Here is a 14406-nt window from a genome sequence, read left to right on the forward strand (position 1 = left end):
AGGGCCTATGGTAGCTTAAACAATTCTGAAGCAGCAAAATCCATTCAACGACAATAAAACCGACAGGTTTTAAAAAGTTATAATAAATTATAAAGACAGAAGCAGTACCAGACTCGATGTGACTATAGTATCAATATTTTTGCAATTCTGGAAAATATCTTCATAGCTAATTATATTGGCGAAGGCCGTAAGATAACCAAAGAAAAATTATCAGAATTAAACAAAGACTTGGTTGATTGTACAAGTTAAAAAATTAGTAGTCCAGAGTTGATACAGCGCTGTTGTTACAAGATGATAATAGATTGTTTTTGTATGTAGTGACTCCACGCGAGATTCTCTATTAAAACAGTTGGTTAAGATAATGTTGCCGAGAGGGGGCATTTGGGCCTGTAGGACCCATCGCCGGCTCTGCGGACTTCTTCCTGTCCTCGGAATTGGACCGGGTGTTGACCATCTTTGCTTGCCACTGATGAAATGGTTTAATACTGCTACTGGTATAAAATAACGGTTACCGTGACAAGTATCTGTTATAGGTAACAGTTTCAAGGAGCAGTTACAAAATAACAGATCAAAAATAGAAAACAGAACAGGTAAAATAGTCCAAGTATTCCTTGACTTACGGAAGGAATAACTTAGTAAACAAGAAAAACAAAATGGTATAAATGTACAATGCAAAGAAAATGTTTCTAAGTGTTTCTTGACTTACGGAAGAAACAACTTAGGACAGAAATATAGATAAATGAAATATGTAAATGTGAGAGTAAAATATGGAAATATTTCTAAGTGTTTCTTGACTTACGGAAGAAACGACTTAGAGTGAAAAAATAAAATACTCAAAATATAAAACGAGGAATAAAAAAATGAAACAGATTATAGAAATATGTCTAAGTGTTTCTTGACTTACGGAAGAAACAACTTAGAACAAAAAAATAAACAAGAGAATCAAATATAGTAAAATAAATGCACAAATATTTATAAGTGTTTCTTGACTTACGGAAGAAACAGCTTAGCAAAATATGGAAAAATGAAATAGACAAATATATAAGTATTTTCTTAACTTACGGAAGAAAATATCTTAGATAAAATATCAGAAATAATAATGCGATATGAAAATATTTCTAAGGGTTCTTTTGACTTACCGGAAAAGAACGACTTAGACACACAATAAAATAACAAGTCAGATATCAGAGAAATACTTCTAAGAGCTCTTTGACTTACCGAAAAGAACTAATTAGATACAAAGTATAAAATCAAATATATAAAATAGAAAAAGCAAGATAAATATTTCTAAGTGTTCTTAACTTACGGAAAAACGACTTAGACACAAAATACAAGAAAAATAAACAGTCAAAGTAATCAAATAAAATATCAAACAATCAGTACATGAACAAATATAAATTAATGTAATATTCTAACCTGAAAAGGTCTGAATATACAATAATGCTAAAAAGGCAAGCTCGACTGATCGATGAGAGAAAATCTACCTGCTTTTATGTAAAACAAATCCTTTGTTTTACGTAGCGAAAGTGGAAATTCCCTGCATCGAATCAATTAGAAATTTGGATTTGGCCAAACTTGGAATTCCCAAGTATTTTGACCGATATCCAAATTCCTTGATGCGTTCGGCACGGCTGTCAGCTCCCGGCTGACACGCCTCCGGAGGACAATAACATGTTGCGCACATTAAGTGATTTAAGGCAACTTGTGTGCCATTATAATATAAGAAGAGCTTTGTTCAAACAGATCATAGATTGGAAAAAAAATGTAAAATATGATTGAATTAATTTTTCGCAGTTAAGGAGAGACGCTTTAATCTGAAGTGATTATATTCGTTAAACAGAGCGAATTTTACTTCTTGTAGAATCTAAAAATGCCGAAAATCTCTGATAGTCGTGGTGAGAGCTGATAATGAGAAAGTTCCTATTATGCCAGGTTTGCAATAGCTAAAGTATTATTTATACTGATTATATTGTATATTATATACAGGGTGTTTCATTATGAATTGTTCATATAGTAATTGGAGAAACCTTAACACAAAATATGAAGATTTAACCTAAAACACTTAATACAAAGTGTTTTATTACAAATATTCTAAAAATTTTTTAGCTTGTTTTAACACCTTCCAGTATTTTTTGTTCAAACTTGACAAACAGTTTACACATTTTAGAATGTTTTAACTAGTGTTTAAAGATAGTTTTCCGCTATTATCAGAGGCGTGCTGTGGGGATAGATACTTCCTTTTATCCCCTCACAATCTACGCCACTGTCGTAATAATTATTTCAGCATGTTTTTCCATTCTTCGATACTTTTTACGTAATTATCATCCATTTGTCTCAATGCGACGGAGTAAGTAGTTTTCAAGTTATTTGCGTTTAAAGGTAAGGTTTAAAGTATATAATCTTATTTTATTGCTATACTCCATTCGCTTAGCTCGGGCATATTTTGACAGATTCATTGTCGGAAACCTACAACACAACAATTCCTACTTCTCAGTATTAATAGCTCAAGTATCCTACTATTGCAGATTTCTTTCTTTAAAAAAAGAAGAATTATTCCAAATAGTGGAAGTGATATATATTTAAAAAGTAGAAGTAAAATATATTTAAAAAATATATTTTAGTTGTTATAATTTAACATAACTATTTATTATATGGTGCAGATAAATAAATATTGATTGTCGGTAATTCGCAAAATTCTATTTTATTTACTATTTCGTTTGTTTTCTATTAATATTGGCTATGGGTACGTGTGCTTGGTTGTATACTAATTTCCAGCCACTTTTATTCTGTCAAAAAGTAACTAACTTCGCAAAAAAATAATTACTAAATTCACTAGACAGTTCAAACTGGGAATAGCGAACCGATTATAACATCCTTTCATACTATGTCACTAAATAAGTTATATACAATTTAAAAGATTTGGTAAATTCCATTTTAAATTATTTTTTATATTAATGCTTTAGTTCACAAAAAATAAGAATTATGATTTTTATTATACTAAAACAATGTTTCTTGGAATGTTTTCGAATCGAGCTTGTTAATACAATGATGGTTACATAAGACAAAACTATTAAAAAATATATTTATTTAGATAACTGTAACTATATTTTAATAAATTTTCAAAGTGGCCTTCAATCACTTCAATACATTTTTGAATTCTATCACAAAAATTTCTTGTAACCTTTAGAAATATGTTCGATTGATGTTTAATAAAATTTTCGGCATTCTTTATGTCTATTTGTTGACATAATTATTGTCGGCTATTAATTTCTTGATCATATAAAGGACTCCGAGCAAGCCATGGAAACTCACTTCCTCGCCGTATCCATTTATGAGGAAACTGATTGTTTAAATAATTTCGCACCACCAAGGGAAAATGTAGTTGCGCGTGAGCTTGCATAAACCACATATCTCTTCTTTGATTTAATGGTAACTCTTCCAGTTTATCAAAAAGGGTATTTAAAATAAATTCCAAATACGAATTGTCGTTGAAATTTGCAGATAATTCAAAGGGACCTATTAATTATCTTTCATAATGCCACACCAAACATCAATTCATGTTGAAAGTGTGCTTCTCTGACGGCATGTGGACTTTCACTATCCCAAATTTGACAATTTTTCCAGTAAAAATCATCAGTAAAAAGAATATTGCTAACGAAATTGTTATTTGCATTTGTCCTATCCATAATCCATAACAAATTTTGTAAACTTCATTCGTCGAGGAAGATCTATGGGTAGCAACTTCTGCACTGGAGTAAAATAGTAAGGTCTTAAGTCTTCTTTTTTATTATTCTGAAAACTGAAGCATGGCTTATTCCAGTTATTGCTAATAAACGTCTGGTACGTAACTGAGGTTTGATTAGCAATTCTCACCAACACATCATCCTCCTGATTGGCTGTAAGTATTTTTGGACGCCATAGATCTCGCTTTGGACGGTATTGACCAGTTTTTACCACTAACCGCTAGTGAATATTTTTAAAAGTCTTGTAATGAGGTTGTCGTCTGTTAGGATATAATTTTAGACATTTTTAAGAAGCAGCACACACTGTATAATGTGCTTGTGCATAAACTCAAACCATATCAATCATATTGAAAAATTATTATGACGTGGCATTTTCACAAAAAACTCTACTACAGTCTGTCCCAAACCCTTTTTTCAGTGCGTCACTAATTTTGACGTCATATAGGATTTTAAGAATGTCGAGAATTATTGCATGACATTTTAGTTAAATTTAACAGTTGTAGGATCGTAATCTCTCTTTTTCTAATTGAAAATAATTTAATAATTTTAATATTAGTCTTTGCTCTTTCTCGATATATTTCGGTATATTTAAAATATTTTTATGACAATAAATACAAAATTAAATTTTCACTGTAAAATGTCTGATAATACTAACCTGGAATGACAATTATCATTTTATCAGTTGACATTGTGAAAGTACTGTCACGATCAAGACAATCTGCGTCAAATTATATTTATGCGCATCGTTGATTGGATATCTATTTAGCGTATTCTAAACTCCAACCAATTATACATCCGTAAGCAGAATTAGCTTTACGATAAATAATTTTCTAAGTTCTATGTATAATAATCACAGATACACGTTTTTCTAGCTTAATGTGTTAGAGAGAATTCGATCAACTATGACGCACTGAAAGAAGGGTTTGGGACGAACTATATAACAGTAAGCAATCTTATGCTTTTCAATTAGAATTATCGGTCTGACAGTTGCAACACAAATTAATGGCATCAGCCTACTTATTAATAATTATTAAAGATTCATAAAAATTAACGATATGAAACAAAATTTATCAGCAACTTGGTTAAATTATTTCACACGCATGTTAAATAAGCAAAAAATAAGATTATGTATTTTAAACATTACCTTTAAACGCAAATAACTTGAAAACTATTTATTCTATCGCATTGAGACATAAGGATAATATTCTATCTAGGAGACTAGATCTCATCTTTCACCCATTCTAAGTAGCTATGTCATGGATGATGTTATCAGTGATTGTATCAACAATTGCACTTTTTTCATTCCTTTCATTAAAAGATATGTAGATGATTTAGTTTTGGCACTTCCTAAACACAAAATTCATGAAACAGTTAACATTTTCAGCAATCATAATCAACATATACAGTTCACAGTTGAGGAAGAGGTAGAAAGTTTTCTACCATTTTTTGACATGAGAATTGTAAGAACTACCGATAATGTGTTGAAAACCAGATGGTTCAGAAAACCAATGTGTAGTAATATATTTATAAGCTATTCCTCACATCATCCAAACAAAATAAAAATGAACCTTATAACAGGATTAAAAGAACGTGTTTTAAGGCTTTCCCATCCAGATTATCTACAAGAAGTTTTTCAATTGTTAAAAAATATTTTAATTGAGAACTCTTATCCTTCAGATATGCTACATAGGATGCTTTTTTCTAATATTGTTGATATAAATAACTTAACACTATTTTTTGCTAAATCTCATAACATTGTATCCAATAATCAGAACATCTATTAACATTCACTACCTTATATACCGTCATTAACACCTAAATTAATACAAATACTAAAGGTTATTGACAATATAAAAATAGCAACAAAGAACATCAAAAATATTTGATCTTTATATTTTAAAACTAAATATCCTATAGATAAATTAGATAAAACAAATGTAGTATACAGCATTGGTTGTACTCAGTGTGAAGATGTGAATGTTGGTGAGACCGGAAGAAATTTGACAAATCGTATTATTTCTCAGAAAAGTGATTGTAGAATAAAAAAAACCATCTTGTGTTTTAGCAGAACATGTAATCGAAAAAGACAATATTATGGATTTTGATAACCTTAACATTTTATAACGTTTATAATTATATTAATTCTCTATAGTTTATTTATAAAACCAGTAAAAATCACATTTTTAATTTTATTTTCCATATTTTATACTTCTTACATTTTTTCAGGTATCTATTAATAATAAATAAATCTCGTTTTTTATTATTACATAAAAAGAATATTAAACACAATTTTAATTTTCGCAATATAATTTCCAAAAATAAAAATTGTAAGTTTTCATTCAAAACATTGAGGCTTATTTGTAATTGGTTGCTATTCTAACTTATTTATAATTCATCAAAATTCAATTGTTTTTTGTTTAAATAGGTTTTTCAAAATTATGTTACAAAATTTAAGAGAAACATTTATTAGACAAACTATTGTTTTAAGGCTATGGCTCCACGAGCGACACATTGTCGCTAGCAGTAGCAGTAAAATTACGGCGACAGTAAAGCAGTAAAATCGTGGCTCCACGACCGACAGTTCACAGCGCGCATATCGACGCGTTTTGGTCTTGTAGTGGCTCCATGAGCGTTAATATGACGCAGCTACAATCAGTGGTATCTTGTCTGTTTATATAATGTCCGTGTATATAGCAGATAAAATAAATAAATAAATAGGTAAGTAAAATAAATTCACACCGATAGTACAATATTATAGTATGGATAATCTATCATTTCAACAAAAAGGTGCTTTAATATTGGCATTGTGTCGTCGACGTAGGGTTAAAAAACAACGGAAATGGTGGATTCACCCTGTTCTAGTGCCTAGACAGACAGAGGGAAAATTTTTTCTTTTACACAACAAATTAAAAGAATATCCTGATAAGTTTTTTGAATATTACAGGATGTCAGTGTCTTCTTTTAATTTTTTATTATGTGAAATAGAAGATGTCATACGAAAACAGGATACATCAATGCGTGGTAACCTAAGTCCAGAAGAAAAATTAGTAATTACCTACCTTAAAGTAAGATTTTAAATTACATATTTTATAATCCTATACATGTATCTACCTAAACATAAAAAAAAACAAAATATTTAACTATTTAACTTTTATTAGAATAAAAAGGGGCCGCCACCACTTCTTACCTCTGCGTATTCTGTAATTAGCTACTGAATTATCAAGTAGATCGACGGCTCACATATGTCGATTATATTCATTTATCATATTGGTTTGATGTAATGAATCTTCCTTTTCCAATATCTAACTTGTTTTTTTATGTTACAATAATTTAAAAAATTCTGATGCGACATAAAATCTGCTTTGTTGCATTCTTTTATTTATGAATCACGCCAAGCTATCGAAAACGAAACATTAGTACTGAAGGATAATAAAATTTTACTATAAACAATAATTATTAAAATTTTATTTATATGACATGATAAGACAACCACTTATATAGAAATGAATCACCAGTTCGAAGAAGGAAATCCAAAAAATAGATTATCGGGAAATCAATAAAAACGGTTTATTCTCTCTATTTAACTTTTTCTTGTTTAATAATGGCATCTATTATAAAGTACAGTTTGATACGGTTAATTGGGATTGAAAAAAAACTATCCATTGATTTTTGTTATCTAGAATAACGATAAAGAAAATATTGGATTTATTTCTTTCTTAGAACTTAATAATTTTTTGTTATAATTTGAGACACAAAATTGTATGAAAAAACTTTAATGTAATTTATAAAAATAAAGAAACAACTTAACAAACACAGAGAAATAAACAAACAAGAACAAAAATATCCGATTAAATGGCAATACTAAATGGCAATGGATCGCTACAAGCGACAAATTACTGCTATTGGAGCCACAAACGCGCTGCAAATTACTGCTAAAAAATAGGTCCGGATCTATTCGTACGCGACACGACTTTGACGACGCGTCTCGGTCTCGAAACGAAGCGACAATCTACAGAGCGTGGAGCCACTCAGTATTACTGCTGTTGTTTTCATTTATCAAGCTACATTTTACTGCTACTGCTAGCGACAATCTGTCGCTCGTGGAGCCATAGCCTTCAATAGTATTTTTTAAATATGTTTAGCAGCATAAGTTTATTAACTACACTAATTTTTTTGGTGAGTTAATACGGTTCATTCTACACAAAAAGTACTAATTTAGATTTTTGTTCAAAATTATCTCAGCTATATTTCATGTTTTAAATATTTTTTTACGGCTCACAGATTCCTGGTAAATCGATGTTTTCCGTTTTTAAAGGAAGGCCCAGGGGTAGGATTGATAAAGTTGTTTACGTTTTTTTTGGGGTCCCAAAATTGACATTCAGTAATATTTTATTTACATTTACAAATAACAGAAGAAACTGGAAATGTAATCGTTTGATTCGTACTTGAAATTTAATAGTGTCATATGGTTTGGATTCAACATTTTTTGATACAAGCGAAGTTTTGAATATTTTAATAACAATGCTAATGACAACTGTAGAAACTAAAAGATATTTCTATACTGTGAAATTGATCAAGATGTTTCTAAGGAATACAATGTCGGAAGAAAGGCTGACGGCACTTGCCATATTGTCTATAGAAAAACCTCTGACTTCGACGAAAAGGTGATAAAAAGATTTATCTCCGATAAAAATGAAAGGACTAAGATTCATTTTAATAAGTAGGGTTTTTGTAAGTACCTATTAATGTTTTTTGTATTTTCAAATCATCGCCCTCTGAACAAAATTATTACCAGCCGCCACTGTATTAAAAGTTCATACATTAATCCTAGATAACGAAGAGCCAAATAAACAGTCCGTCATCTGCAACATGGCGGGTGTAAAAAGAGGGATTCCAGAGAAGAATAAAATAAAATAGAAATTTAAAAACACTACTTAAATCTTTATCAAAGACTTCCTGTAGAAAATGTCACCTACAGATAGTCTGTCCGGCAAACCTTCTATATTTGTGAAGTTATATTTATCCTAGTAAACTAATACAAAGAATTAAGCAGTTATTCTAATCATTTTTGTTTTTTTGTTTTACCACGTGTAAGTTATTTCGAAATTGTTTTTTTTATATCTATAATTAAAATTAAAATAAGTCTGTATAAAAATTTAAAAATAAGAATTTATGGGCATAATATAAAAACAATTAAATATGTTCAATTAAATAAATTAAAACCTAACTTTCAAAACTATCTTTCATAATTTGTGTGTCCGTCATTAGTCGACTTATGCAAACATGCAAATTAAAGCAACAATATGCATCAATTAACTCAAAAATATTCATCTATCTATATAAAAGGCTAGGACGACAAGTCACACCGTTTGTCCAGTAAGGTAACTAAATACGCCACCTAGGAAAGAAATCTGAACTACCAACATCTGACATTTCAATCATATTTTATTGAAACGGCACGTTTAATTATACTAACAATAATAATATTAATTACATTTTAGTATAATTAATAATACGATTAATTGTTTCGTAAAATTGACAAAAATATAGGTTGTAGTCATTTTAAAATAAGATTTAATAAACAAAATAATATGAAGCTTTGTTAGATTATTAAAGCTTTAGTTTAGATGTAAACACCTAGCGCCACATAGGAAAGAAATGTGAACTACTAACTGACAGAAAAAATAAATTAAAATTATCTGACAAATAAAACGTAAAATATTTATTTGCCAAATAAAGTACCGAATAAAAAGTTATCCGGAACATAAATTATGTTGATTGTAGTTCGTTACTATGGTGTAGGTTATCGCGAAATTAAAAATATAACCTAAATATTGTTGTTTATTGTGGGTGAAAGACATGGATACTAGGGTGCATCGAAAAAATAAAAGTTGGAAATGTATCTAATAGTGTGAAAAACTTGCTAGTGTTATTTTTTAGCATTATAGTATTTTTATTTTTTTTTCTAAACGAATTTTCTGCCCTCCCCCCCGCCCAACGACCTTGAACTTTATTAAATATCTTATTTATTTGGATTAAAATATATGTTAACTCGATCTAATATCAATTAAATAAAACTTAGGGCCGATTGTTCGAACGTTAATCAAAACTTGATTGTAATCAAATATTTAATTACAATCAAATACGTCATAGCAGCTGTCAAAATTATTAAAAATTGCTTATTATTATTATTAATTTGTAAATAAAAACATGAAATTAACTTCAGAAAGATTTTAATTAAGGTTAATTTTAAATTAAAACGCAAAATAATAAAATCAGTCAACATAACCTCCAAATGTGACGTATTTGATTTTAATTAAATATTTGATTACAATTAAATTTTGATTAGCGTTCGAACAATAGGCTCCTAAAATGTTGTAAATTACACATTTCAACTATATTTAAAATTTTATTTGTTTATTAAGTGTCCCCAACCCCATTCAAAAATTACCGCAAAACGTCTATTTCTACTAATATCTGCTATTCGAAAATTCATAATACTAATCCGTTGCAAGATAATTCGGATGGAATTACCCAGATTATTTTGTGCTTGATATCGGCCCAGTCTCTTAATCTGGGGAATTCCATCCGAATTATCTTGCAACGGATAGTACGAATAAAACAAAATCGGCAACCATGCATATCGTATAGATCCGTATCATGGTACAATGAATACACAAGGTATGATACATAATGTTCCAAAATCGGTTCGCTTTCGCGCATGACGTAGTCAAGAACGCTTATTCCCGCAACATTTGAATGTAGTTGTATAGGAAAGACTTTTAATTTTAAGTTTTTTTTATATAATTTGGTTAATTTAATTATAGTAATTATAAAGAGATGATAAAATTATGGTATTATAATATTTATCCTTTATAAAACATAGATATTCTTTATAAGACAAGTTTTAATTATCTTTTATTACACGTAGGTACAGGTTAATTAACTACTCCAGAGTTCGATATTTCAGATGTTTAAAAAGATACAAAAAAGTGGTAATGGAGGTACACAAAATTTGTACGTATATATACCTACTGAACTAAACACAAAATCAAAATAAATAATGACAAAGTCAACTTTATTTATATCGAATGAGCTAGCTGGCCATCGAATATGAGTGTAGTGAGGGCACACAATATTGCACAACATTTAAAATGACATTTTTGTAATATTCACACATAAAGTTATCTTGGTATTGTTTTTAATAATGATAACATTGTATATTTTAATAATGATAACATGATTTAACAAAGAAAAATATGTTATTTTGGAAGATGCTAAATTGATTTCCTCCGAAACAGTTCTTATTGCAAATTGCATAGCAGGCTGAGGCTAGTTTCTTACTTAACAAATCGATATGAAAAAACCATTTAAGGTTTCATGACTAATAATTAATAAAAATAAAGATTTAGACTTACGTCGTTGACCTAGAAGTAGTAAGAAGCTGCTCAACATACTTTTTTGACTCTCTGTGTTCGCCTGAGTACGCGTTTCTTTTGGTTTGGTTAAAAGAGTAGCCGATGTTGATTTAGGCAAATAAAGGCTAGGTACTGCCTCAGGTTTGAGTTTTAGACCCTTTTTAGAAACGTAATTTAAAAGTTCCTGTTGTAGGTAATCTTCAGTTTTAAAATGTGTATAACAAATTCTTGCAGTATTATAATTAAAATTATCCTATCTACAACAAGATATAATCCACAGTTTTTTGGTCACACTATATTTAGGAAATGTATGAAACCTAAGGATTTTATCTTCATTGTCACTATTGCAACAAGCAATTGCATAGCGTACTTTGAAAAAGGTACAAAACCAGATATACAATGGCAAATAAAAACTTTTAGTTTTACAAAAAAATACTATACAGTATAAATAAATAGTAACTAAACACCATTTGTATAAAGACACATATATAAGCATATATCTAAATTATTTTTCTATTATAAAATAGATGACTCAGTCAGTACTGAGATACTTTAAAATATATTTATTATCTCATAACTTGCAATTTGCAATAGTCACCATTGATAACCGATATAATTGTTAAACTTTTGTTTGTATACAAGCTTTCTGTCTTGCCGGTGTAAAGTCGTCTGAAGTCGATATTTATTGTGTTTTGCGTTTGAACTAATTTGTGTCTTATTTTCATATTATTATATTGTTTGATAAGTAAATTTTGCATATAATAATCGGTAGGTTATAGTAATGTGTATATTTTTTATTTTACTAAATATCATTATAACTCATCTATAATACCATATTGAATTGTAAAACAGATTTTTCTCTATTGTACTCTATTTTGTTTTTATTTCAGTAAAACTGCTTGGAAGTGAGTGACAGTGAATCAGAATAAGCAAATCTACTACTATTTACCTATTCACAGTATTTCCTCTGCAGAAAATTTTTAAATTTCAAGGGATTTGCATACAAAAAGAGTACTTATATTATTAGTATATGTATGAAAACAAAAATAAATATTTCGCCTGAATCTCTAGGAGAAGTAAAGGTTTTACGCTACTGAAAATATATTTTTTATTCAATTATAACCAAAACAAAACATTTAAAAAAAAATAAGATCACTTTTTAACCATAATTTCAAAATTAATGTGTACGTTAGGCTGTAATAATGGGTTCGAGGTGGTTCAGGCGATCTTAACTACGTCACACTCCTGGGCCAGCTGTCAAATGTCATGCGCAATATCATACCTTGTGTATTCATTGTACCATGGATCCGTATAGATCGGGCTCAAGACTGCTCGATTCCCTCATCAGTAAGCGTCTAGCATCTGTGCCACACAGTCCGTGAGTGTGATTTTTGTTTGTTTGGTGCGGTGCATTACTTTGCTGTTATTGTTGTTTGTAAACTAAAGATTTTTTAAAATGGATAAGCCAGGACCGTCGGGGATAAAAACAAGATGTGCTGTGGACTGCGCAATTTTTGGACAACCTTCAAATATTCCTGAAAATGTGTTACCGACGTTTGAACAAGTAATGACATTTTGTGCTTGGAGGAGGCTAAACAAAAAACTTGCCAAGAAAGAGACAGCGTTTTACGTTATCGCCGAAGAGGTTGCCATGAAATTGGAGGAAATATGGAAAAAGGCTTCAATTTCAATAGTTTCACGTACAAGAATAATTCAGCTTTTAAAATCCTACCACGACAAATACATCAAGCTTATGAAGATATTTAAGAGCAAACAGAACAGTAAATCTACCAAAATAAAATTCTATGCTTTAAGGAGAAAAGTAAAACTATTTACGATCTTGCAGCATGCGAATGTAATACTCTACTGAATTGTCTTTGTAGCAAATCTCAAAAGGTGCCTCTCGATGAACGAGAATTCTTATAACATCAAAGGGTCCGAGAAAAATGGTGATAAGCTCGGTTGATAGAGAGAGAACAAAACAATATATTCAGAGAGAACAACGACAAAAGAAGAAAGATACCGTAGTTATTGAGAATTCCAGTACCTGAATACGATTCTTCTTCAAGTTCAGAATCAAATAATTTTATTAATCATGTTGATGATGTTACGTTTCAAGATGATGTTTCTGTACCTTCAACCTCTAAAGATGTCAACAAAAATCAGATGAGAATTCAGTTAAAAAAATCGGTTGCCTGTAAAGTCGGTTTTACGGGCGAAGATTTTACGTGACAACGTCTTTTTCTCGGTAGAATATTTATTGATATGAATATTATTAAATTGCACAATAGTTGTTTGCAGTTGAAACGCGCTGTTTCTTCTCAATCGACTGAATTACGATTGATTGCAGAGTGATTTAAACTAATAATTTACTTAACACTATCAACATTTGTCAATAGTATGACATAACCTATAAACTCAGTTTCTCAACTTTTGTGTCAATCTAACAATTAATCAATCAATCATAGTTTACGATAATGAAATATTAGTGTACAATTATTTACCTTTATTGTTGTAGTTGTTGTAAATGACGAATCTAAGCACTCCACATTTTCACTACAGACACAGCTGACGATACTTTAACCACACGTGTGAACTTGTATTATGACGCTTTCTCGGTTTTCCAACGCCAAGAACGCTCGAGAAAGACAGAGACACAAGCACGCACCGATTCAACGCGCCTAATTCTCTAGTGCTGCGCGCGCAGCGGACCGATCATGTTTGAGTGGGAGAGAGACGCAAGGCATTCGCCGGTCCGGCGGGCCTCTCTCTCGTTCGGTGACTCATCGTAACAGACGTGAGCGGGCGTTACACTTTTTCATGAGTGACTCCGAACCACAACCTAATTTAAGACGTTGTCACGTCAAAAATTTTGCAAAAACATGTGACAGATATGGCATATCTGATAGATCTGCAGCTGCTCTTGCATCTGCCGTTTTAACCGATATGAGAATAATTACATTAGCGGACTCTTCAACATTATCGACAAAAATAAAGTTAAAAGAGAAAGGCTTAAATCTCGTTCCATAATTTAGAGACTACAAGAACATTCGACGATTAACCTACGTGGGCTTTACTTTGATGAACGCAAAGACAAAACAAAGCTCAAGTAAAAAAAGGTGCAAAGGTTTATCGCCAAACGATCATGGAAGAACACATAACACTTGTACAGGAGCCAAGATGCAAATATTTGGGACATGTTTCTCCGCTGTCCGGTACATCCGAAAATATCAAATCTTCCATTG

This window comes from Diabrotica undecimpunctata, chromosome 6, assembly GCF_040954645.1.
Source record: "Diabrotica undecimpunctata isolate CICGRU chromosome 6, icDiaUnde3, whole genome shotgun sequence".
Classification (NCBI taxonomy): Eukaryota; Metazoa; Arthropoda; class Insecta; order Coleoptera; family Chrysomelidae; genus Diabrotica; species Diabrotica undecimpunctata.